Here is a 25,341-nt window from a genome sequence, read left to right on the forward strand (position 1 = left end):
CCATCGCAGCAATAACAATCAAAACAGAATCCCCCTCATCCTCATGTACCACCCCACCAACCTCCAATCCAACGCATCATTCTCCGACACTTCTACCATCTGCAATCTGACCCCACCGCCGAAGACAATTTTCCCTCCTCACCCTAATCTGCTTTCTGGAGGGACCACCCTCTCCGGGACCCGATTGCCTGCTCGACACTCCCTCCAGCCCCGCCACACCCAGCACTTTTCCCTGTAACAGCAGGAAGTGCTACACCTGTCCTTACACCTCCCCCCTCACCTCCATCCCAGGCCCAAAGAAGACGTTCCACCTCAATCAGATGTTCACCTGCACATCTGCTAATGTGGCCTCTTCTACATCAGAGAAAACAATATTGAAGCGTGTGGACTGCTTTGCAGAACGCCTATGCTCAGTTCACAATAAACAACTGCACGTCCAAGTCGTGAACCAATTCGACTCCCCCTCCCATTCCTCAGACGACATGGCTATCCTGGGCCTCCTGCAGTGCCACAATGGTGCCACCCGAAGGTTGTAGGAACAGCACCTCATATTCCGCTTCGGAATCCTGCAGCCCAATGGTATCAATGTGGATTTCACAAGCTTCAAAATCTCCCCTTCCCCCTACCGCATCCCAAAGCCAGCCCAGTTCTTCCCCTCCCCTTACCGCATCCCAAAACCAGCCCAGCTTTCTAACCTGTCCTTCCTCCCATCTATCCCCTCCTCCCACTTCAAGCCACACCTTCATTTCCTACCTACTAACCTCATCCCGCCCCCTTGACCTGTCTGTCCTCCCTGGACTGACCTATCCCTCCCTACTTCCCCACCTATATTCATCTTTAATGGCTTCATCCCAGCCTCTTTAACTTGTCTGTCTCCTCTCCACCTATCTTCTCCTCTATTCATCTTCTATCGGCCTCTCCCTCTCTCCCTATTTTTTTCAGATCCCCCTACCGCTCCCCCATTTCTGAAGAAGGGTCTAGCCTTCCTGCTCCTCTGATGCTGCTTGGCCTGCTGTTTTCATGCAGCTCTTTGCCTTGTTATCTTATTCAATGTGAACCAGCTAGTGCCCCAGCAGCTGGGACAGAAAATTAATCCCTTTCCCACTCACAGAGCAGGCTAATGGCTTCTGCCCAGTGTGAGGCCTTTGGATGGGAATGGAACATTGACTGTAATGTAAATCCCTTCCCAAACATGGGGCAGCGGAACAGCTTCTCCCCGGTGTGACTGAATTAGTGAATCTCCAATTGAGACGGGTAATGGAATCCCTTCCCATATTTCCCACTATTCCACTTTATCTCCATGGTGACTGTGCCCTTGTCTTTTTCCAGGTTGAGTAATCAATTCAAGCCTTGCCTACATACAGAACACATCTCAGTTCACCGACTGGAGCACTGTCATTCAGGCACAGTGACTGCATAAAGCTCTTTTCATCATCAGTTTACTGTCTCCCACTCATGTTGCATCTGTCTCAGTGCTTTCTCAGTCATTTCTCTTTCCTCATTCAAAGACGGATGATACGCAGGTCCTGATAAATTGAGAAATCCTGTCAGATTTTGAAATGATGATTGGCTTGATTTGCCCATTTAGAAGTTTTCCCCGACAAGTCTCCTTCAGCAAGAAAAGCCTTCCTGCAGCCAGTACTAACTCCTGTTACACCCCTTCCTGACCAATAACTGTTTCACACGGTTATTGAAAATGAAAATTAACATTTTTGAACCCTTCCTGTATACTCACTGTAGGTGAAGTATAATTTCTAACCCAGGCCCTTCTCTCATGTCACCCTGGTGTATTCTGTGTGGTTACAACAGAGGCAGAGACAGGCTGCTCATACCCCTGCTCCCACTGCTCATGTGCTTTTGATCTCCATGTTGTATGTTTATCCAGTACTGTTTTATCTTTACCAGTGTAGCAGAAACACAAACCTGCAGATTCACTTCCAGTCAGGAACAGGTCATTGATTTACGCTAATCTCTGATTTGAAGCACATTTCCAGCATTCACCATTGTACTTCCCCTGACACTAAACCCTGTTGGAAACGAGATTCTGTTCCGTTTCTGGGAGCTGTGAGCCATGGAAGACAGTCGCTGGGACACATTTCTTACACACAGCAGGATTAACCCACACTGTGGCTTGGCTGTCAGTGAAGAGAGACGTGAAAGTGTAAAGTGCCATCTGACCCCCCTCAGTGTGACCCTGAAGGATGTGTCCCAGCTGAAGTTCTGTTGCTGCCATTCGATTGCCCCCCTCGCCCTCCCTCCCTCACCCTGAGATTGTCCTTTCTGAACTCCGGGTGCTGTTCAGCCCTCAGGACAAATGCAACAATCTACAGTGATGTGTTTGAAGCAAAGCTGATTTATTTTACATTTCCCTAGAATGTTAAACTTTAGCCCAATTTGAGATGTTATAAACATCGTCAGAAACAAACTCCAAATTTCAGAACAAAACTATCAGAAAATTACAGCACAGACTAAGAAAATCTTTAAAAATTTATTTGTGTGATGTGGGTGTCGCTGACTGGCCAGTATTATTTGGCCCATCATGTTTGTGTTGGTTGAAATTGAAACACACAGGTTTGCAGCTTTTTGGATTCACCATTGAGAAGAGCAATTTCAGGCTGTGAACTCTGCCCCTATTTGTTTGCATTTCTTGTTTCAATTTGTTTCCGTGTTTTCTACACACCCAGCTCCAGGCACATCTTTTGTTTTTTCTTCCACCCTAACTCCATTCTTTGTGGCCATGAAAGACTAATAACATTTCTGCAATTTAAACTCTCCTGCCTTCCCCCGTGACAGACCGCCTTTTTGCCCCTCTCTCACCCCCACCTTGCTCAACACCTTTTACATTTCTGATGGGTCCCAGCCCTCTGTGACCTCACTGTGCCCCCGGGTCAGTGGCGCGAGTTTTGAATTCTCTTCCTCCAGAGAAAATCTGAAATCTTTGTGGCAGCAGCTTTCCCTAGATTTTATTTTTAAAACAAAAACAGTGAAATTGTTTCAACATTGTGTTTTTTTTTAATCCTTCATTCACAAATTTGCGTCATTATAGCTGAGCTGTGATCCTTTCAGAGTCCAAAAATGTGCAGGTTAGGTGGATTAGCCATGCTAGATTGTCTCCGAGTGTGCAGGTTAGGTGGTTGGGTTAACCCTGGTAAATGCTGAGTTATGGGAGTACAGGGTCAGTGCAGTGATGGGCCGAATGTCCTCCTTCTGCGCTGTAGGGATTTTGTGACTCTAACCAGTTGTGATCATGGTCACATTTTCCTCATGACAGACCACATATCACCAGGTTCATTCAGCTCAGGCTGTCATGCTGCCTTCGTGTTTTTGTGGGGTGGTACTCGGACCTTTTATGGTTTACACAGTCTATTTGAGGATAAGAGTGAATTTTTAACTAGAGATCACTTGCAGACTAGGAAATATTTCTGCTGCTGGCATCACTCACAAGGATCGGGAAAATAAAGGGTCATTCACAAATCTTACAGAACGCAGGTTGTAATTACCAGGCCAGACTGAATAGCATAAAACTCTTTTCTGAAGAAAAGAGGAGGCCAACAGTTAACCTGATACAAATTGGAAGCTTTGTCCCTGTGAAATGAAATCATTGGATCTCAAACAAAAAATGGGAATCAGTTCTGAGGAAGAGCAACGTGACCTGAAACATTAAACATTAATTAATGTGCTGAAATATCCCTTTACCCAAATTCAGTAAAATTCACTCATTTGTCAATCCATCCAGGATTTTCCCATTTCAGCAAATTACAGAAATGTGAACCTTAGGTCAGTAGTTGGGAAATTATTGGAGAATGTTCTTTGGGACAGAATTTACTTATTATTGGAAAACATATTCTGTAATTGTTGGACTAAAAGAGAACAAAATGTGAACAGTTTTTGATATCACTTATGAATGACTTAACATTCATTTTACATATGTATAGAGCTAAAAAGTGTAATGTAATTATTTCAGTGAAATTAATGTGATCATACAGTGAAAAAAAATCATTAAAAACTAACTACAATTAATGAGCTGAATAATATGTGATTATTGTACCAGTTTTTGCATTGACAATTCATTCTTATTTGATGCCTGTAATATTTTATGCTATTAAGTGTAACTCAACAACAAAGTAATGAAAGGATGTCAGAAAAAAAAGCTTTAGTTTTAGCTTTATGGACCTAAGGGATACTTGTACACAGAGTTGGATGATTGCACTGGAAACTGTTAAATACACAATGTCAGTGTGGACATGAAAAATAATTTCCTTTGCAAGGTGTTCCTCGCTCAGAATAATTAGAAATTTATTGTGATTATGAATCTACCATTTCAAAGATAGTTACTGTGATTGACTAAATAAAGTTATATTTTACTTAGAAAATTAGACTAAGCAATATACAGGTTGTAAATGTGTTTATTCAACAGAATATTGAGATTGTCCCAGAAACTAATTATATATACACAACTCATAATAGCTTGAAAAACACATAGAAACAGTGATTATGAATTGAGAAAGACATGATAGTTGTATCAGGCAGTTCAAATGTCTCACTACATTGGCAACATGTTTATGTTGTTCAAACAGGCAGCATGTTTGTCAAAGCAGCAGATTTTCATTTTGGGATGTGCGTCTGTTTAACTAGAATCTGTTCTGTTCTCAGTGTAAGAAGCTCTTATTATTGTGTGCGAAGGACAGTCACTAACTGTCTAATTTACCCGATCAACTTTCCTTTGTCAGTCAATCAGGCAGCCAGTAAACTATACACCTGCTTTTCATAGTTCAAGCACAGAATCATTTCTGAGCGAATAAGTGGCAGATCACAAAGTTATTTCACTGAGAAAAATTTCCAGCACACATCATCATCAGCATTTTCTGGTAAGATTTTCTGTACAATTCTGATTTCTACCTGTAAAACTGATGATACCGGTGTTGCTTGTCAGATCGAGGATTCAGCGCCTTTGTTATGAGCTGTTTTTATACAGGAGGTTGTTTCATTATGAATCTGCCAAGTTCACATTCTCCTTTGACTGTAATTCTGTGAGATTACTAATTCACAGAATATTTTAATCTGCAGAAAGTAATGTTCAGTCACTGAATATTAAACAATTTTTGACCCGAACTGAGCAGTGGACTTCTTTTCAGCTAATTATTAAATTTTCATTTTATGGTTGTATTAAATGTTGCAGAAACAAACTCTGGGCAGTGTTTCCATTCACTTGTGTTGGATTCACTAACAGCTACATGGTCAGTCATTCTGGCTGATGGATCCGTTTCTTTGTCCTATTGGATGATGGCCATTTGCTCAGTTTTCACTGGCTCTCCTTGGCCTCAGTTCATCAGCTGCTGAAACCATCCATCTAGCATTTTTTCCTTTCACCATGACTATTCCAAAACAGTCCAACTTTGTCTTCCACGTTCTGCCTCATTTGTGACACTGTCTCTATCTCTTGTTCTCGCTCTGTCCTGCTGTATTCTTTGTGCATCCGCCCGTTGTCTGTCCCTGTGTGTTCCTGTGTATGCCTCTCCATAATCCCGAAATGCAATTGTGAATCTTTCTCGATCTCACTTGAAATGTGTGATGATCTCTCTCTATTCTTGTCTATCTGTGACTCCGTCTCTGTCACTGTGCCTATCTGTCTCTCTTTGTCTGTCTGTCCCTGTGACTATCTGCATCTCTCTCTTTCTCTGTCACAGAGTCACAGATAGACAAGGACAGAGAGAGAGAGATCATCACACATATAAAGTGAGATCGAGAAAGATTCACAACTGCATTTAGGGATTATGGAGACGCATACACAGGAACACAGGGACAGAGAGCACGGGCGGGTGCACAGAGAATACAGAAGGACAGCGCGAGAACGAGAGGTAGAGGCAGTGTCACAGACGTAGGATGAAGACAATGACAGCCTGAGACAGGGAGAAATGGATAATAAGACTAGCACTGTGTGTAACACCTTTATAACCCCACCCCTCCACCATCTGTAGAGAGGGACAGAGCTGTGCATTATTTCCAATATTCCCATCAGTGATCATTCAGCACTGTTTTCATAGAATTCAGATATTCCAACAGTATGGAAACAGGCCCTTCGGCCCAAGAGCTCCACTCCGACCCTCAGAGCATCTCACCCAGACACATCTTCCTGCAACCCACCTAATCTACACATCCCTGAACACTATGGGCAACTTATCTTGTCCAATCCACCCAGCCAGCACATGGGAGGAAACTGGAGCACCCGGGGGAAACCCACACAGCCACAGGGAGAACATGCCAACAACCACACAGACAGTGTCTGTCTCTTTCTCTCTCTGTCTCTATGTCTTTATCTGTCTCTATCTTGATTGTTGTGTCCATCTGAGACTCTATCTATCTCTGTTTCTGTACCTGTGTTTATCTGTCACTCTTTGCCTATCTCCATGTGACGATATCTCTCCCCACACCACCGGCCCTGTGTCTGTGTCGGTCCTGATGTTAATCTGTGACTGTCTGTCTCTGTCTCTGTGCCTATCTGTGTCTCTGTTTCTCTTTGTCTACTTGTGATTCTGCATGTGTCTGTCTGTCTGACTATCTGCCTCTCTCTCTCTCTGTGTTTCTCCCATTTGCTATGTGTGTATCTCTATCTCGATCCCTGGGTCTGAGTCTTCCTCTCACCCTGTGACTATCTGTGTGTGTCTCTCCCTCCGTCACTACATAAACGGTCTCATTGATGTAACGTTTACAATTGTCATCATCCTCTCTCTCTCTCTCTCTTCCTTCAGAGCAGAGGGTTAGACATGTGTCCCACAGCAACAACAATGGAAGCCACACTACAAAACTCATTCCCAGCAACAATGTGACCCTGCCCTGCCCGCTCTACACACCCCAAGAATGACCAGGGCAACAGAAGCGCAGAGAAAGGACCCACCTCACAACTAAATGTGCCCCGCAAGAGGCACAACATGCTACCTGTGAGCAAGATGGATCACACCTTTCCTGGCACTGTGACCCATCCAGGAACTACCTCCTAAATCACACTGTGGCATTCCCTCAAATAGATGGACTGCACTGGCTCAGCAAAGCAGAGTGCCATCACCTTCTCGAGGGCAGGTGGGAAAGGGAAATGACAGCTGGGTCATCGAGTGTCTCTTAGATCCCATGGAGCACCTTCAGACCCGTTCTGTGATTCACTCTCTCGCTCACCCTCTCTGTGTCTGTGTGTATCTTTGAACCTTCCTTTGACTTTGTGTATTTGTCTCTCCCTCTCTATGTCTCTCTCCCCGTCTTCCAGTGTCCAATATTCTTCCAGTTCCTTCATGGGATGTGAGTGGCCATAAGCCAGTGATTGAACCCTTTGCAGCCCATGCGGTGTAGCTCACCCACAGCATTGTGAGGGTGGCACTTCCTGGACTCAGACAAGTGACAGTGTCAGAATGGGAATATTATTCGGGCCAGTGTGCACTGTGTCTGGGAGCAGAGATTGGAGATGGTCATGTTCCAGGCATGGACTGCTCTTGTCCACTCAGGAATAGTGGGTGCTGTTTTGGAGGACCACTTCTGGAAGGGGACGCTGAATAATCCAAAGTGATCTCTGTAGGTCCTTTGAAATGAAGCACAGCTCTGTCCCTCTGAATTGATGGTGAAGGGTGTTGCTCTCATTCTCCATTTGTCCCTGTGTAAATCTGTCATTCTCTTCATCTTACATTTGTGACTCTTGCTTTCTACCTTGTGCTCTCTTTCTCTGTCCCTCTGTGTTCTGTGTGAATCTTTTCGGTCTCTCTCTGTCCCTGTGTGTTCCTGTACATTTCTCTCCATATCCCTGAATGCAGCTGTGAAATGTCTCTGTCTCAGTTCATGTGTGATGATCTCTCTCTGTCACTGTGTCTATCAATATCTCTCTGTCTCAAACTCAATCGTTTTGCGTGTGTGTGTGTGTGTGTGTGTGTGTGTGTGTGTGTGTGTGTGTGTGTGTGTGTGTGTGTGTGTGTTTCTCTCTTTCTGTCCCTATCTCTCTCTCTCACCACCACCCCCCCCGCCAAATATCTACAACTATCTCTCCCTCCTTCACTACATAAACTCTCTAACTGATGTGACATTTACAAGTATATTCATCCTCTCTCTCTCTCCTTCAATGCAGAGGGTCAGGCATGTGTCCCACAGCAACAACAATGGAAACAACATTCCTGCACTCGTTCCCAGCAACTATATGACCCCTCACCACTGAGAATGACGAGGGTGACAGAAGCACTTGGAGTTCATCTGCCACCCACCTGCATGTGTCCCTGCAAGAGGCACAATGTCCTGGCTGTGATCAAGATGGTTGCTACTTCCCTGGCACTGTGTCTCACCCAGGAACTCCCTCCTAAATCACACTCTGGCCTTCCCTAAACCAGATGGATTGCTTTGGGTCAGCGAAACCAACCACCATCACCTTTGTGAGGGCATGTAGTGAAGGGGAATTACAGCTGACCCATCAAGTATCCCTCAGATCCCACAGAGCAACTTCAGACCAAATCTGTGCTAATTTCCCTGCTCTGTCTCTGGGTGTATCTTTGAGCCTCCCTTTGTTCCTGCATGCTTCTATTTCTCTCCTTCTTCCAGTTTCTTCACAGGAAATGAGTGTCTATCAGTCGGTGAGTGATCCCTCTGCAATCCATGCGGTGTAGCTCACACACAGTGTTGTGAAGATGGGATTCGAGCCCAGTGACAGGGTCAGAATGGGGATATCATTTGAGTTCATTGCGCTCTGTGTCTGGAAGCAGAGATTGGACATGGGGATGTTCCAAGCATGGATTGCTGTTGTCCATTTGGGGATAATGGTTGCTGTTTGGGGAGGTCATTTTTGGAAGGAGGTGCTGAATAACCCTGAATGATACTTGCAGAGGCTGTTGCAAATGATGCAGAGGTCTGTCCTTCTGAACTGATGGTAAAGGGCTAGAGTAATTAAGGTTTTACATACTCTCTCTCTTATTCTCCATCTTTCCCTGAGTAGAGCTGTCATTGTCTTCATATTACATTTGTGAGCCCCTATTTGTTTCTTGTGCTCTCTCTCTCTCTCTGTCACTCCGTGTTCTTTGTGAATCTCTCCGTAACTCTCTGTCCCTGTGTATTCCTGTAACTCTCTCTCTGTGGCCCAGAATGTAGCTGTGTCTCATTTCATATCCGTAATAATTTCTCAGCCCCGTGTCTATCTGTCACACTCTGTCTCCCCCGTGTCTAAATGTGAGTCTCTCTCACTGTGCCAGTCTCTCTCTCCCTCTCTCTCTCTCTCTCTCGCTGTGTGTCATGGTGTCTATCTATGACTCTCTCTGTAATCCCTGTGTTGATCTATTTGTGTCTCTTTCTCTGTGCCTGTGTCTACCTCTAGGTCTCCCTCATCCCTGTGTTGATCTCTGTGTGTCTTTCTATGTGTGCATGTCTATCTCTAGCTCTCTCTCTCTCTTCCTGAGTAGAGCTGTGTCTCTCTCTGTCCTAGTGTGCGTTTGTCATCCTCAGTTTCTGACATGGCCTGTACTGTGTTTCTCTCTTTCTATCCCCATGTATATATTTCTCTTGTCTCGCTCACTACCGTGTCTCTGATTCTCTCTGCCCCAATGTTTATTTATTTTAATCACATCTGGGATGGAAACATTTCTGGCCAGGCCTGCATTTCTTGCCCATCGCTGACTGTGCAGAGAGCTGTGGGCCTGGACTCCATGACAGGCCAAACCAGACAACGAGCATTAGTGAAGCAAGTGCTTTCTTTTTCCAAAACAGTGACAATGGATTCAACATCATCGTTGCATACTCAGCTCTGAATTCTTTATTGAACTTAAATTCCACCCTCAGTCGTGGCTGGATTTGAACCTGGGTGCCCTGGACTTCGGCTGAGTTTGTGTGTTAGCAGTATTGATCATACAATGAGGCCTATTCCTCTGTCCTTTCGGATATCATGGTTTGCCTCTTATGTACCTGTGTGTTTCTGTGACTGTCTCTGTCCCTGTGATTATCATGTTGTGATTGTGTTGAAGGATCTGCTGGAGACTGTGTGCTGAGAGTTCCCCTACGATTATCCAGGATTGCAGTAAATGAGGTCTTTCACTGGAATGAGGCTGCGCTTGTTATTCTGACTATTCCCCAGCATTCCTGAAAAGTGGGAATTGGGCACAGTGAGACTGTGGGGGAGATGCACTCAGATGGCATAGCAGTGAGTCATTGGTAAGGTTTCGGCATCTGTGTCTCCTTGTCTTTGTGTCTAAATAAGGGGTAGGCCATTTAGAACAGAGTTGAGGAGAAACTTCTTCACCCAGAGAGTGGTGGATATATGGAATGGTCTGCCCCAGAAGGCAGTGGAGGCCAACTCTCTGGATACTTTCAAGAAAGAGATGCACAGAGCTCTTAAAGATAGTGGAATCAAAGGTTATGGGGATAAGGCAGGAACAGGATACTGATTGTGGATGCTCAGCCGTGATCATAATGAATGGTGGTGCTGGTTCAAAGGGCCGAATGGCCTACTCTAGCACCTATTGTCTATTGTGTATTGTCTATTCTCATTCTCCAGTGTCCAATATTCTTCTACTTCATTCATGGAATATGAGTGACAATCAGTCAGGGTGTGAACCCTTCACAGTCCATGAGATGGAGCTCACCCACAGTGTTGTGAGTGGCACTTCATGGGTTCAGACCCAGTGACAGCATTGCAATGGGAATATCGTTCGGATTCAGTGTGCTCTGTGTTTGGGAGCAGAGAATGGGGATGGGGATGTTCCCAAAAGGATGAAAGCAGTCAATCCTGGAATAGTGGGTGCTGTTATGGAAGATCATTTTTGGAAGGAGATGCTGAATAATCCTGAGTGATCCCTGCAGGGACCTTTAAATGATGTGCAACTCTGTGCCACTGTACTCATGGTAAAGGGGAGCGAGTGTCTGTCTCAGTCTCCATTTCTCCTTGTGATAACAGTGTCATCGTTTTCATCTTAGCTTTGTCTCTTTCTTTATCTGTCTCATGCCATTTCTCTGTGAATCTGTTTGTCTGTCTCTCTTTCTGTGAATCTCACTCCATGTTGCTGAATGTAGCTGCGATGTCTCTGTGATCGGTTTGTAAGTGTGATAATCTCTCTCTGCTCCATGTGTCTATCTGTGGTTCTGTGTGTGTCCCTATGTATATCAGTAATCTCTCTATGTCGCTGTGTATATCTGTTTCTTTCATTCATGGATTCCCTACAGTGTGAAAACAGGCCATTCAGCCCAATAAGGCTATACTATCCCTCAGAGCCTCCCACCAAAACCCACACCCCCAAAACCCACTTGTTATATACATTGCTGAACAATTTAGCATGGTCAATCCACTTAGCCTGTACGCCTTTGGACCGTGGAAGGAAAACTGAGCACCCAGAGGACAGTCACGCTGACTTGGAGACCATGTGCAAACTTCACACAGTCACTCAAGGATGGGAGACAACTTGGGTCCCTGGTGCTGTGAGGCAGCAGTGCTCGCCACTGAGCCATGGTGCCTATGTATCTATCTCTCTGACCCTGTCTCTATCTGTTTCTCTTGCTCTATCTGAGTCTGTGTCGATCTATGTCTCTCCCCCTCTCTCTCTCTCTTTCTCGCATTCTCTCTCTCTCTCTCTCTCTCTCTCTCTCTCTCTCTCCATGCGTCTATCTGTGGTTCTCTCTGCCCTGTCACTGTGTCTATTTGTGATTCTCTCTGTCACCGCACCTCTCTGTGTCATCCTCTCTCTGTCTCTCTCAAAACCTGTGAAAATCTGCGTCTCTCCCACCCTCGCTATATAAATTGTCTAATTGCTGATACATTTACAAGAGTAATCATTCTCTCTCTCTCCGTTTCTGTGTCATTCTGTGTGTGTCTCTTTCTTTTTGTCCCTGTGAATATATGTGAGTGTGTGCATGTGTGTATGTACAAGACTGTATGTGAGAGCGTCTGCACGCACGAGAGTCTGTGTGATTGAGAGTAAGGGACTGAGTATATTTGAGACCCTTTACTGGGGCAGGGGAAGAAACACATGATTTATAGACAGTCACATAATGAAATTACAGGATGGAATCATTGTCACAAACTTTACAGTCCAATCGACACACTCACACGCATGGTCTTTCTTTCTTATGCACGCACACACACAGAGCCTCTCTTTGGGTCTCTCTCTCTCATGCGCGCAAACACACAGAGACACGCGCGCGCAGACACACACAGACTCACACACGCGCACACAGATACTCACACACGTGCAAACACACAGAGACTCACATACGCAAACACACAGAGACACGCGCGCGCAGACATGCAGAGACTCACACGCACACAGACACACAGAGGCACACACGTGTGCAGACACACGCTTGCACATACACACAGAGACAGACCCGCACGCGCACACGCGATTTACCTTGATGTTCCTGATTATGGACAATTTGAGGTACAAAGAATGGCCGGATATATTGGGATGTTTTTCACTGAAGCGTAGGAGGTTTAAAGGTGACCTGATAAGGAGTTTATAAAATAATGAGGGGTATAGATAGAGGTAATGGTAACTGTCATTTCCCTAGGATGGGACTTTTCAAGACTAGGGGACACAATTTTAAAGGCGAGAGGAGAAAGATTTAGAGAAGACATGAGGGGGAAGGTTTTTACACAGAGGGTGGTAAGTGTGTGGAATAAATATCCTGAGTAAGAGGTGTATGTGAGTACAATTATATCACTTAAAATACATTTGGGCCGGGGCAGGCAGATAAGACTAGATTAGTTTGGGATTATGTTCGGCGTGCACTGGTTGGACTGAAGAATCTGTTGTTGTCCTGTCGGACTGTATGACATACGCACACACACACACACACATGCTGACCCCTTGAGCTCAGAACTTCACTGACTACACCCCTTGGCAAAACCTGGATAAGGTGCTCTCAAAGGCTCTGGTGAGGGGTCTAGGCCCTAGGCGTCAGCTTTTGTGCTCCTGGGATGCTGCATAGCCTGCTGTGTTCGTCCAGCCTCACATTTTGTTGTCTTAAAGTGCACCCATGTTCTCCACAGTCCTGTGCCGGGGGAAAAGTGGGAGCGGAGATGGGGAAATGTGGGTGTTTGAGGGGCAGAGATATGATCAATGCTTTAAATTCTCAAACTCTACTGACATTTTCAGGAGGAGGAGAAGAAACAAAGTTTTGAATGTCAAGTTTGAAATGACTGTCTGTAGTGCAGGCCAGGGAGAGACAGGGCAGAAGAGGGTGAAAAAGAGAGTTTGATTCTGGTAGCCACTCTGACAGCAGGAAAATCCCGAGAGATCCTCAGCAAATATCCCCACTCTATTTCCATTCCTGTCTCCTGGGGCGTCTGCGGTCAGGCTCTTAGGTGCTATTATGAGACCAATGTTAAATATTTTCAAACTGCACTGACAGAACCAACAGGGCTTTAAAAAGGTTTCAAAGAACAAGGAATGGTAAAGCTTTGCTGCTGGAGAATTAACATTTCAATGACCAGGAAAATCCAACAAAAGACTCCAATCTGGGGAATTACCATCTCTATCACACAGAGACCTCCCTAATGAGAGATAATGGCAACTGCAGATGCTGGAGAATTCCAAGATAATAAAATGTGAGGCTGGATGAACACAGCAGGCCAAGCAGCATCTCAGGAGCACAAAAGCTGACGTTTCGGGCCTAGACCCTTCATCAGAGAGGGGGATGGGGAGAGGGAGCTGGAATAAATAGGGAGAGAGGGGGAGGGGGATGTCCCTAATGAGCAGACTGAGGGACATTGCAATGAGTCAGAGGTGGAGTCTGCAAACCATTCACTGAGAAATGTATCAGATTCATCCTGACACACTGTGTAGTGAGCAGCTCTCCCTGTTTGGTTGAGACTGTGTGTGTATGTGTGTTTATTATTATTTTAAACCTCTGGTTTATTACCACCTTATGACTTATTTGGTAGTTTGATGTTGCTATGATGTTTTGTAATGCCGTGGAGGTGGGGTAGTGCAGATAAGCCTGGCCTCTTGTTGTGTAATTTTGCTGCAAAATGCTGTAGCTCCCTCTTTCAACTAATCTTTTCTCTTTTATCCCCAGGAATTATTGATTTGGAAAGTTACAATGTGAAGATCCAAAATGTCTGGGGCCAGGAAAGCTTTGAAAAAAAACAACTTCCAGAGGGGGACAACATTGGCCTGATGACTGTTCCCACTGCACCCCGTGAGGGGCCCATATGAGTCCTGTCTCTTTCTGACCCTGAAGTTTAATGTGGGTTATGGAGGAGGGCAGTGTGATAAAATGTGACAGTGAGAGAAGGATTTGAAGAATTGAAAGAGTAGGTCAAACAGGAGAGCCAGGGAGAGTATTTGAGATTGTGAATTAACTGTAATGTCAGTTTCTGGGGTCACAGGAAATAATTAAACTGAGCCAGCATCGCAGGAGGGAATTAAATTAGATTATCTGACTGCTGGGACACTGCTGCATGTGGGATCTTGCTGTGTATTAAATGTCCCAGTGCCATTGTTACAGGCAGTGGCTGTTTTAATCAGGTAACCCACCATTTCAAAGCTTTACAAAGGGACTGGCATGGAAACTCAACTCATCACCTGATATGTTTGTGTTCAAATGTTGCTGAGACATTGTGTGTGTGACAGAGAGGAAAACCCAGGATCTTGCTGCACTGTCTCTGCTTTGCCTTGCAATTAATGCTGTCTCTTTTTTTTCTCCAAAGGGACCAGTTTTTTTTTGAAGAACCAAAGGGGAAGCGTTTGGGGCCCACAAGGCATAGAACAAGAGCTTTCTCCAAAGGGGGCATCATTCTGATGCTTATTGGAAAGGCTGCACCCCGGGGTTTGAAGCTTGGGGTTGCAGTAATCGGGGCCTTGGGATTCGACACAAACATGTGTCAGGGCTCCCCAAGGAGGAAATTAAAACTGTAAATGTGAAATCTCACAAAAGACATGTTCTGTTGTCAGAATAATAATGTGAGAATGTGAAGTCAACATTGGGAGTGACAGATAGACTTGCAACAGGGAGAGGGGCAGGAGAGCAGGGAGAGGGAGGGAGGGAGACATATTTGAGATTCTTAGTTATCTATCATGGTAGTGCCTGGGGATACAGAAAACATTTACCATTTAACCAATATTCCATTACAAAGATTGAGTTTATCTTGTTCCTGACACATTGCTGGCAGTGGGATCTTGCTCTGCCTCATGGGCCTGCAGCAATGCGACTGTCTCGATGATCTCCTCCTTTTAACCCTGCCTCATGGGTCTGGGATTGAAATTTCCCAAAGTTTTCACCAATTCAATCAGAGCCTGGTATTGATAAGGGATGTCTTGTGTGAAGGAGAGACATCAAACCCTCACCTCTTGCTGTGTGATTTCTTTAACAATGTCCTTCCTTTCCAGTTCCAATAATTTTCCCCCTCTTGTTCTGTCCATTTATTTTGAAACCACAATGGGACAAGAAATCCTTTCCGTGGACCCAGGTTTTCTCAAGAGTGAGGAGGGGTGGGGTTCAGGCATTGGCCAGAGGCCTGTTCAACAGGCTGCAGACCGCGGGGCCCATATGAGTTGTATTTGTTTATTACTTCAAGATTTGAATTCCTCTGTGGTAGCCTGGTTTTCTTTTAGGAGCCTCCAGGTAACTTTTAAAACCGTTTGAATCCTGGGGTTAAAGAAAGAAGCCTGGGTTTTGACATGTTAATTCTCCTCCCAGGGAGTGTCTGACAGACAGGACTCCCCAAACAGTAAATTAAAACCATAAATGTGAAACTCTCTTCAAAGACTCATTCTCACTTCAGAGTAACATGTGATGTGTGCAGGCCAGGATGAAAAAAATTGATAACCACATAACAAAAACATTATTTGGCCATTTTACTTCAATCACCTGAGTATCTGCGAGGGCAGCTCAGTCTTTCCCTCTCTGTCTCCTCTCCTGAACCCTCTCCAGCTTCCTCTCATTGTTTTTTTTTCAAACAAACAGAAACAGTCGGGGAGTAAGAAATAATTTGCAATACAAAGTTTTTTTTAACAAAAAACACAGATGTGGACAAAAAGAGTGAGCTGAAGGGAGTGAGGGATAAAGGGACAAGATGTGTCTTTGTACCTGAGCTGGGAAAGGGAGACAGGATCTGGGGGAGGGGGCATGTTGTCGGGGAGAGAACTGGGCTCTCCAATATCTCTTCACTGCCCAGCTTCAATCACTTTGTTCTAGAAAGTGCCATCCACCAAATTACATCCTGGGATGGAGGGGGTGTTTTTTGTCCCAAAGAAACTGATAGCCTCTTCCCTGAATGGAAATTGTGATTTCAGCACATTTTGGAGCAGGAAGGGGTGACCTGTAGGATCACACTGTGTATCAATGACCTGCAGCATTACTGGCACAGAATGCTGGGAAACAGTGCCCCGGTTTATCAAACAGAATATCCTCAAATATCAATGTCACAGTCTTTTTAAATGATGAAGATTACAATGCACAAGATTGAATCTGGGAGAGAGACAGAAAAAGATCCGAGATGAGGGGCAGGGGAGGGAAGTGAGAGAGGAACAAAGACAGAAAGATAAGAGAGTTAGAAGGGAGAGAGAGAACGGCACACAAAGAGGTGGGAAAGAGTGAGAGAGAGAGAGAGAGAGAGATATCAGAGGTGGAGGGGAAAGAGATGCAGAGAGAGAGAAAGAAAGAAATATGTTGAACTTCATAAATAGCAGGATTGGTCCCTCTTTGTCAGACTGGAGCCAGAATTGAGCCCTTCACCAGCATCAGTGAGACACACAATCTGTCTGCTGTCACACTGCTGCTTGTGGGATCTTGCTGTTTGTCAAATTACCTGCAGTGTGGCCTACATTGCAACAAGATGCCCAGTGTCCAAATGTTGTTTACAGAGCCTTTGCTATTACATTTTCTTTGTCTCTCTGTCTCACTCTGTCCATCTCCTTCTCCACGCACCTTCCTCAGGCTGGGGTCTTCCTCACTTTCTCTCTGACCATACTCTGGCTCTTTCTTTCTCTCTTACTTTATCTCCTCCCCCTATCCCTCTCTCCATTGCCATTCCTCAGTTTAGGCCTTCCCCACTCCCACCACTCTCTCCAGACCGTCCCACCATTTTAGACAGTCAATGCCGCAGTGTGACAGGCCAGGGTTACTAAATGGCAGGGGTGACAACATTTCAGACACAGAGGTATAATTCAGAGACAGTGTTGGGGGGAAAGGGAGATGGAGACAGAGAGGAAAAGCTTAGAAAGGCAGGGATGGGAGTGAGATCGGAGGGCAGTGGGAGTGGGAAGATAGGAATGTACGGGAGGTGGGGAATAGATACAAGGGCTGGGGGTGGGATTGCTAGTCATTGGGATCTTGCTGTGCTGTTGTTTGTTCATTCCAAATTTAGCCCCTTCTGGGTGTTGTGTATGGGATGGGGAGAGGGGAGGGCTGGGGAGATCAGGAATCCTAACCCTATATGAAGCTTTGTGAGTCATATCTGTGTTTCAGATGGGGCCACGTGGCAGCAAGCAATAAATGGAAGGTACCGGCACCACTCGAATGAAGTGCATTGGTGAGCTGAAAGCAATAGGAGAGAGGAGGGGAGGGTGAGCTGGATACTCCTGTCTATCCATCAAACTGTTTTCTTTCCTGCATTTCATCTTGGAATATCTGGGGAAGACTTCCCTGGAGTTATTGTCATTTTAATGGAGAGGTGGGTGGGTAGGGTGGGGTTGCCAGGATGAGGAAAGGGAGGAGTAGGGTCCCACGACCTCCTCCCACCACCCCGTGTTCCAATCCCACCTCTTGGGCCCTCTCGGCCCGTCTGTGAAGTTTGGGGGTGAATGGAGGGAATTGTTCCCATTGACTGGGACCTTATTCTGATCTCTGGGAGTGGTGAGAGTGAAGGATTGGGGGGGGTCAGTGCAGGCTCTGGGACAGGGGACGGGCTCAGCATTAGAAAGGGGCAGAAACTGCAGGGTCTGATGTCCCACCCACCCCGCACTCCCTCTACGCCAGTGTTCAGGATGAGTTAAGCTCCTCCATCAACGTATGGCCATTTTCGCATTTTGCTGTTTGTGGGGTCCTGCACAGCAGGGAGTGTGGGGGTGGGGGTGGTGTGAAGATGGGAGTGATGGAGGGAAAAGGAATACAGCTGAAGCAGGTAGAGGTGGGCATGTTTAGCGGGGCTAGGTACAGGATCTGGTGAGGTGGTGGTGAGAGGCTAACTCCCGTGTTCAGTCTGAGCCAGCTCCAAGTTGAAATGGAAGACTGTAATATTTGCTGGTGGGTTCAGTGGGGGAGAGGCCAATTTTCACATTGCAGCCCGTGGCGGAGGGGCGGGCTCCGACAAGGTGTTGAGGGAATCCCTCAGCAGTCCCACACACAGCTGCCAGTGGGATCTTACTGTGCACCACCGCAGCCTGCACGTCACCCTCGTGTGTGATGCAAGGCTTTCTACAGTGCCCTGGGCTGATTCTGCTGACGCCCTGATGGTGAGTGTGGTGAGTGGGTGTGTCATCCCTAATTTCCTCACCACTCCCCAGCCCAGACCCACCCCACCTCCCGTCACCCCCTCAACCTCCAAAATGTGACACTGACGTTGCAAATATCCACAAGACACAGCGGGGAGATGGGAGCACATGGCAAACATGAGGCAGGAGAGGGCATTGCTATTGAAACATGGAGGAAATGGAGAGTGTGAGGGACATTGACTTTCTCCTGCTTGAGAATCGATCAACAGAGATGGATCAATGGATAGGGGCAGAGAAAAGGAGAGAGACAGAGATGGGGAGGGAGAGAGAGAGATGACTGGACACTTTGGAAGGTTCATCATTAATATTTCATGTAGAAACAGCACCAATCCCAGGTGGAGTGGGCATGGGGTTTGTGCCTGGTGAATGGGAGTGGGCAGAGGGGAACATTGATCATTTCTTTGTGTTTTTTTTAACTGCATCGCCAGAGTGTCAGAGAACAAGCTGGAGAGGGGTCATGGAGAGAGACAGAGAGGCATGTTGTGGGGAGTGACTCCCCACCACTGAGTTTTTGTCCAGCCTCTAAGAAAATAAACCCTGAGGGCAGTCAGAAAGCATCTGCCCCTTGATCCCAGTTGAAATCTCTTCCATTTCTCAAAACCCCAGGGGAAAATGCTGATGAAATGGCGAAATGTTGGATGTCAGTCAGTGGCGGGATTGCCTTTGTTTCTGTTTATTTTTATTTCAATCTAATTTGATCAATTTCTGTCTGTCTGTTTTTTGCTCTCTCTTCCCCCACAACCACTCCCCCCAAAAAAGGCACCTCTGTCTCTGCCTCTCTCTCTGTGCTGGGGCAGGCGGGGAGATACCTGACACTGAAGCTTGCAGACAGAGTGAGGCGCACAGATTCTGGGAGTGGGGATGGGGGATGTGTGAGGGAGTGTGAATCCCTGGAGTAAATATCTCTCCTGCCCTTCCCCTCGAACAGAAAGACTGGGACAGCCCTGAGGCAGTTTGAGACATCTTCCCGTTCCCCGTTCTCTGGGTTTAAAATCAGGAGCTGTGCTGGTGTTTGGGTGGGGAGGGCGGGGTGGGGTGAGGTGAGGAGAGTGTGAGACTGTGGGTGTTCAGGCATGTTCAGCGGTGGGATCTTGCTGTGCTGGGTGGGGAATGTCTCAGATTGCTGAAGGCAGCAAGCGGTGAGATTTTGCTGTGCTTTCGGTGCTTTTTAAAAATTTTAATCCATTTTAATTTCTCTCTGTCTTACCTCCACCCCCAAGGAGATTTTATTCAGGAGCTGAAACTCGGGATGATGCAGAGTCAGAGAGAATCAAATCATTCTGCAGTGAGGAATAGTCAGACGGGAGCTGGGACCAGAGAGAGAGAGAGACCGAGAGAATTATAATAAACCATCCCGTGTCCTTGTCGTTCATTTCCACACTCACATGCTCACGGGGGAAATGAATTTTGGGGCTCAGGCAGTCTCTGGAGTTTGGACCTCAAGGGGCTGAGCCCTGGGCTGGGGCTTGGGGGAGACAAAGGGACAAAAATGGGGCTGCTGCACAGTCTGATCCCACAGATTTCACTGCCTGCCTCTTAGCCTCCATATTCCCAGCTTCTTGTCTCTCTCACAGCTTTCTATAAATCTCCATCTCCCCCACATCCTTCAAATGTCACCCATCCACGCTCCCCCGATCCTCAGATAACCTTTCTTCGAATCACTTGCTCCCTTCCTGGGATTTTCAGGAACTGTTCCAGCGTACAATCTTCCAGAACTCTGACGTTCTCCACTCACCTCTCTCTGCACTTTCGCTCTCTCGCTGTACTATGGGATCTTGCTGTTCCTGCCTGACGGTCATTCTATCTGCATGCTCCCTCACTGTCTCTCCATAACCTGTTCCTGATGGTACCTCTCCGTCTGCTCTTCTTTCACTCGATTTCTCTCCCTCTCTCTCTGTCCTTTCTTGTTCTCTCCCTCGGATTTCTCCCTCTCTATCTGTCCTTTTCCATTCTATCCCTGGTTTTCTCTCACTCTAAGTTGCTTTCTGTTTCTCTCCCTGAGTTTATTTTCCCCTCTCTCTCCCACTCCCTCTCTGCCCTTTTTCTTGTTCTCAATGGGATTTCTCTCTCTGTCCTGTCTGTCTGCCCTTCTGTCTCTCCTGTTGTATTTTTGTTCTCTCTTGTTCTTGTCTCTGCCCCGGGTCTTCTCTTCATGTCTCTCTCACTGGGATCTTTCTCTCTCCCCTCCCTCTGTCTCTCTCGCTTTCTGTTTCTCTGTCTCTCTCCTCTATCTTTCTCCGTCTGTCCTCTCTTTCCCAGCCTCAGGTTTCACTCTCTCTCGGCCTATGTTTCTTTCTCGCTTGTCTGTCCTTCCAACTCTCTCTGGGCTCTTTCTGTCCCTTTCTATCTGTCCCTCTGTTTCACTCTCCCTTTCTTTTCATCTCCCTCTGTCTCTGTCCTACACCCTTTCTCTCCCTGGGATCTTTCTCTCTCTCTCTCTCTCTCTCTCTCTCTCTCTCTCTATCTCTCTCTCTCCTTCCCCCTCTCCCCCACTTCTCACTCTCTCTCTCTCTCTCTCACTCTCGCACTTTCCCTCCCTCCCTGGGCTTGTCTGCCTGCCTGCCCATTGGTCTCTCTCCCTCCCTGGGGATGTGTCACTCTGTCTGCCTGTATCTCTAAAAAAAAAATTGGCTTGGATTTGCATCTTGTGCCAGAGTGGAGGGGGTGAATAGTTATTGGAGTGGTATCCTCCCTGTTTTCCTCTCTCCCTCTCTCACTTTGTGTGTCCCTCTCTCTTTATCTGTCCCCCTCTCCCTGTGACTTCACTCTTCTTGTCTCTCTCTGCCTCTTTTCTCCTCTTGGATATTCTCTCTCTCTCTCTCTATCCCTCCATCTGTTCCCATGTCTCACTCCCCACAGCTTATCTCTCCCATGGCCTATCTGTGCGCCTTTTCTCCCCTTGGATCCTCTGTCTCCCTCTCCGTCTATGGCTCTCTCTCTCCATCACTTGTCTCACCCTCTGATGTTCCTGTTACTTGCCCCACCTCAGTTTCACCCCTACCTGCTCTCTCTGAACTGAAAGGGGGGGTTGTTAGGTAAAGAACCTGCCTCCATGAGGGGGTCAGAATCTGCCTGGGGACCGGGACCTTGCTGTACTGTAAGGCAGTCAGTGAAAAGGCCCCTGAGTCTCTCGCCCTATTCCCCGTGTCCTCTGGCCCCAGGATAGGGCAATGACTTGGTGATGTGGAGGGCCAATTATATACAGGGCAGTTGTGGTCATGGAGGAACTGGGAGGGGAGAGAAGCTGCATGCGGGGTGGTAATTATAAATGGAGAGTGGAAACATGTTGTGAGGGACAAAATATTTGTGGGGTAAAACCCAAGACGGGAAATTTTGAAAGGAGTTGCAAAGATTTGTTGAGGGGGCAATATCAGAGGGAATGCAAAGTGAGGGAGTCCCAAAATTGGGATGGAGGGCAAGCTTTGGGGGCAATATTGAGGACAGCAACTGAAATGGGGGAAATAACAATATGGGGGAACAATATTTGACAGGTAGTGGAAAATTGTTTATGATGGGAGAGCGCAATATTGTTTTAGGGAGGCACAGGATTTGGAGATGGGGTACAATACTGTGAGGGTAGGGGAAAAAGTGGAGGACACACTTCTGGGGTGGTAAAAAGCGGCAAAACGTGGAGACAGTGAAACATGTTGGGCGGAAGATTTGGGCAGGAGGCAGAAAATGGAAGAGAGGAGAGTGTGAAATGAGGATGGCTCAAAATTGCATGCCATAAAATTGTAGGGGTCATTTTGGCAGGGGTCATTTCAGGGGAGCATATTGGGAAGCATACCTTTCAGGAAGACATTTGATAAGGTTCCCCATGGTAGGCTCATGCAGAAAGTAAGGGGGCATAGGATCGGGGGAAATGTGGCAGATTGGATTCAGAATTGGCTGACCCTTAGAAGACAAAGGGTGGTAGTGGATGGGAAATATTCAACATGGTGCTCAGTTACGAGTGGTGTACCACAAGGGTCTGTTCTGGGTCCTCCTCTATTTGTGATTGTTGTGAATGGTTTGGATGTAGGAGTGGAAGGGTGGATTAGAAAGTTCACAAATGATATGAAGGTGGGTCGAGATTTGGTTAGTGTGGAGGGCTCTTCTAGGTTACAAAGGGACCATAAGACCATAGACCGTAAGACCATAAGACATAGGAGTGGAAGTAAGGCCATTCGGCCCATCAAGCCCACTCTGCCACTTAAATCATGACTGATGGGCATTTCAACTCCACTTCCCTGCACTCTCCCCATAGCCCTTGATTCCTTCTGAGATCAAGAACTTCTCGATCTCTGCCTTGAAGGCATCCATGTCCCGGCCTCCACTGCACTCCGTGGCAATGAATTCCACAAGCCCACCACTCTCCTGCTGAAGAAATGTCGTCTCATTTCAGTTTTAAATTCACCCCCTCTAATTTTAAGACTGTGCCCATGGGTCCTAGTCTCCCCGCCTAATGGAAACAACCTCCTAGTGTCCACCCCTTCTAAACCATACACTATCTTGTAAGTTTCTATTAGATCTCCCCTCAACCTTCTAAACTCTAATGAGTACAATCCCAGGATCCTTAGCCATTCATCTTACGTTAAACCTACCATTCCAGGGATTATCTATGTGAATCTCCGCTGAACACCCTCCAGGGCTAGTGTGTCCTTCCTGAGGTGTGTGGCCCAAAATTGGACACAGAATTCTAAATGGGGCCTAACTAGAGCTTTATAAAGCCTCAGAGCAACATCGCTGCTTTTATATTCCAACCCTCTTGAGATAAATGACAACATTACATTCGCTTTCTTAATTATGGATTCTACCTGCAAGTTAGCCTTCAGAGAATCCTGGACCAACACTCCCAGATCCCTTTGTACTTCTGCTTTCCGACCTTTCTCACCATTTAGAAAATAGTCCATGCCTGTATTCTTTTTTCCAAAGTGCAAACCTCACATTTACTCACATTGAATTTCATCACCCATTTCCTGGACCACTCTCCTAAACTGTCTAAGCCTTTCTGCAGCTTCCCCACCTCTTCAGTGCTACCTGCCTGTCCACCTATCTTTGTGCCATCGGCAAACTTTGCCAGAATGCCCCCAGTCCCTTCATCCATATCATTATTATACAAAATGAATAGCTGCGGCCCCAACACTGAACCCTGCGGGACACCACTCATTACCGGTTGCCATTCCAAAAAAGAGACTGTTATCCCAACTCTCTGCCTTCTGTTAGACAGCCAATGCTCAATACAAGCCAGTAGCTCACCTCAAACACCATGGGCCCTCACCTTGCTCAGCAGCCCCCTGTGAGGCACCATATCAAAGGCCTTTTGGAAGTCTAGATAGATAACATCTACTGGGTTTGCCTGCTCTAACATACTTGTTACCTCTTCAAAGAATTCCAACAGGTTTGTCAGGCATGTCCCCCCCTTACTAAACCCATGCTGACTTGTTCGAATCTGACCCTGCAATTCCAGGAATTTAGAAATCTCATCCTTGACAATGGATTCTAGAATTTTACCAACTAACAAGGTTAGGCTAATCGGCCTGCACATTTTCATCTTTTGCCTTGGTCCTTTCTTAAACAAGGGAGTTACAACAGCAATTTTCCAATCATGTGGGACTTCCCCTGACTCCAGAGACTTTTGAAAGATCACAACCGAAGCCTCCGCTATTTCCTCAGCCACCTCCCTCAGAACTCTAGGATGTAGCCCATCGGAGCCAGGAGATTTATCAATTTTTAGACCCTTTAGTTTTTCTAGCACCTTCTCTTTTGTAATGCCTACCATACTCAACTTTGCCCCCTGGCTCTCCTTAATTGTTGGCATACCACTCATGTCTTCCACTGTGAAGACTGATGCAAAGTACTTATTAAGTTCTTCAGGATGCAGAGCTGGGCAGAGAAGTGGCAGATGGAGTTTAAGACTGAAAAGTGTGAGGTGATTTTTTTTGGAAGGACAAACTTGAAAGCAGAATACAGGGTTAATGTAAAGATTCTTGGCAGTGTGGAGGAGCAGAGGGATGTTGGGGTTCATGTCCACAGTTCCCTGAAAATGCCACGCAGGTGGATAGAGTTGTTAAGAAGATGTATGGTGTGTTAGCTTTCCTTAATAGAGGGATTGAGTTCAGGAGCCATGAAATTATGCTCCAGCTGTCCAAAAGCCTGGTTCGGCCACATTTGGAGTATTATGTCCAGTTCTAGTCACCTCATTACAGGAAAGATGTGGAAGCATTGGAAAAAGTGCAGAGGAAATTTATCAGGATGTTGCCTGGAATGGATGGATGGTCTTACGAGGAAAAGTTGAGAGAGTGAGGGCTTTTCTCTTCAGAATGATGAAAAATGGGAGGTGACTTAGTAGAGATGTACAAAATGATCAGAGGTATAGATAGAGTGGACAGCCAAAGACTTTTTCTGAGGGTGGAGGTAGCTGTATCAAGGGGGCATAGTTGTAAAGTGAGTGGCGGTAGATCTCAGGAAGACGCCAGAGGGAGGTTCTTAACTCAGACAGTGGTAGGGGTGTGGAATGCATTGCCGGAGCAGGTAGTGGAGTCGGCCTTATTGGGGCATTCAAACGGTGATTAGACAGGCGTATGGATGGCATTATAAAGTAGGGTTGGAGGTGAGATAGACATCAGGTTTCTGGTAAAAGTTCGGTGCAATATCATAGGATCCTTTTCAGTAGCGAGGCTACATTTTCCAAATTCAGATGAGGTGAAGCAGGAGGGGGGAGGGCAGTGTTTCTGAAAGTGGGTGGTAATGATGCAGACACTTTCAGGCTTCTTCAGTTTCGGGGGGCGGGTGTTGCAGGGGACAGCAGGTGGGATCCTGCTGTGCAAAATGTCCTTCATTCCTATGTCAGCTCATCTCTTTGTGGGGGTGCTGTCTTGGTGGGGGGATGGAGTCCTACAGGTTGTTAAGGGAATCTACA

Source organism: Stegostoma tigrinum, chromosome 11 (genome assembly GCF_030684315.1).
Source record: "Stegostoma tigrinum isolate sSteTig4 chromosome 11, sSteTig4.hap1, whole genome shotgun sequence".
Lineage (NCBI taxonomy): Eukaryota > Metazoa > Chordata > Chondrichthyes > Orectolobiformes > Stegostomatidae > Stegostoma > Stegostoma tigrinum.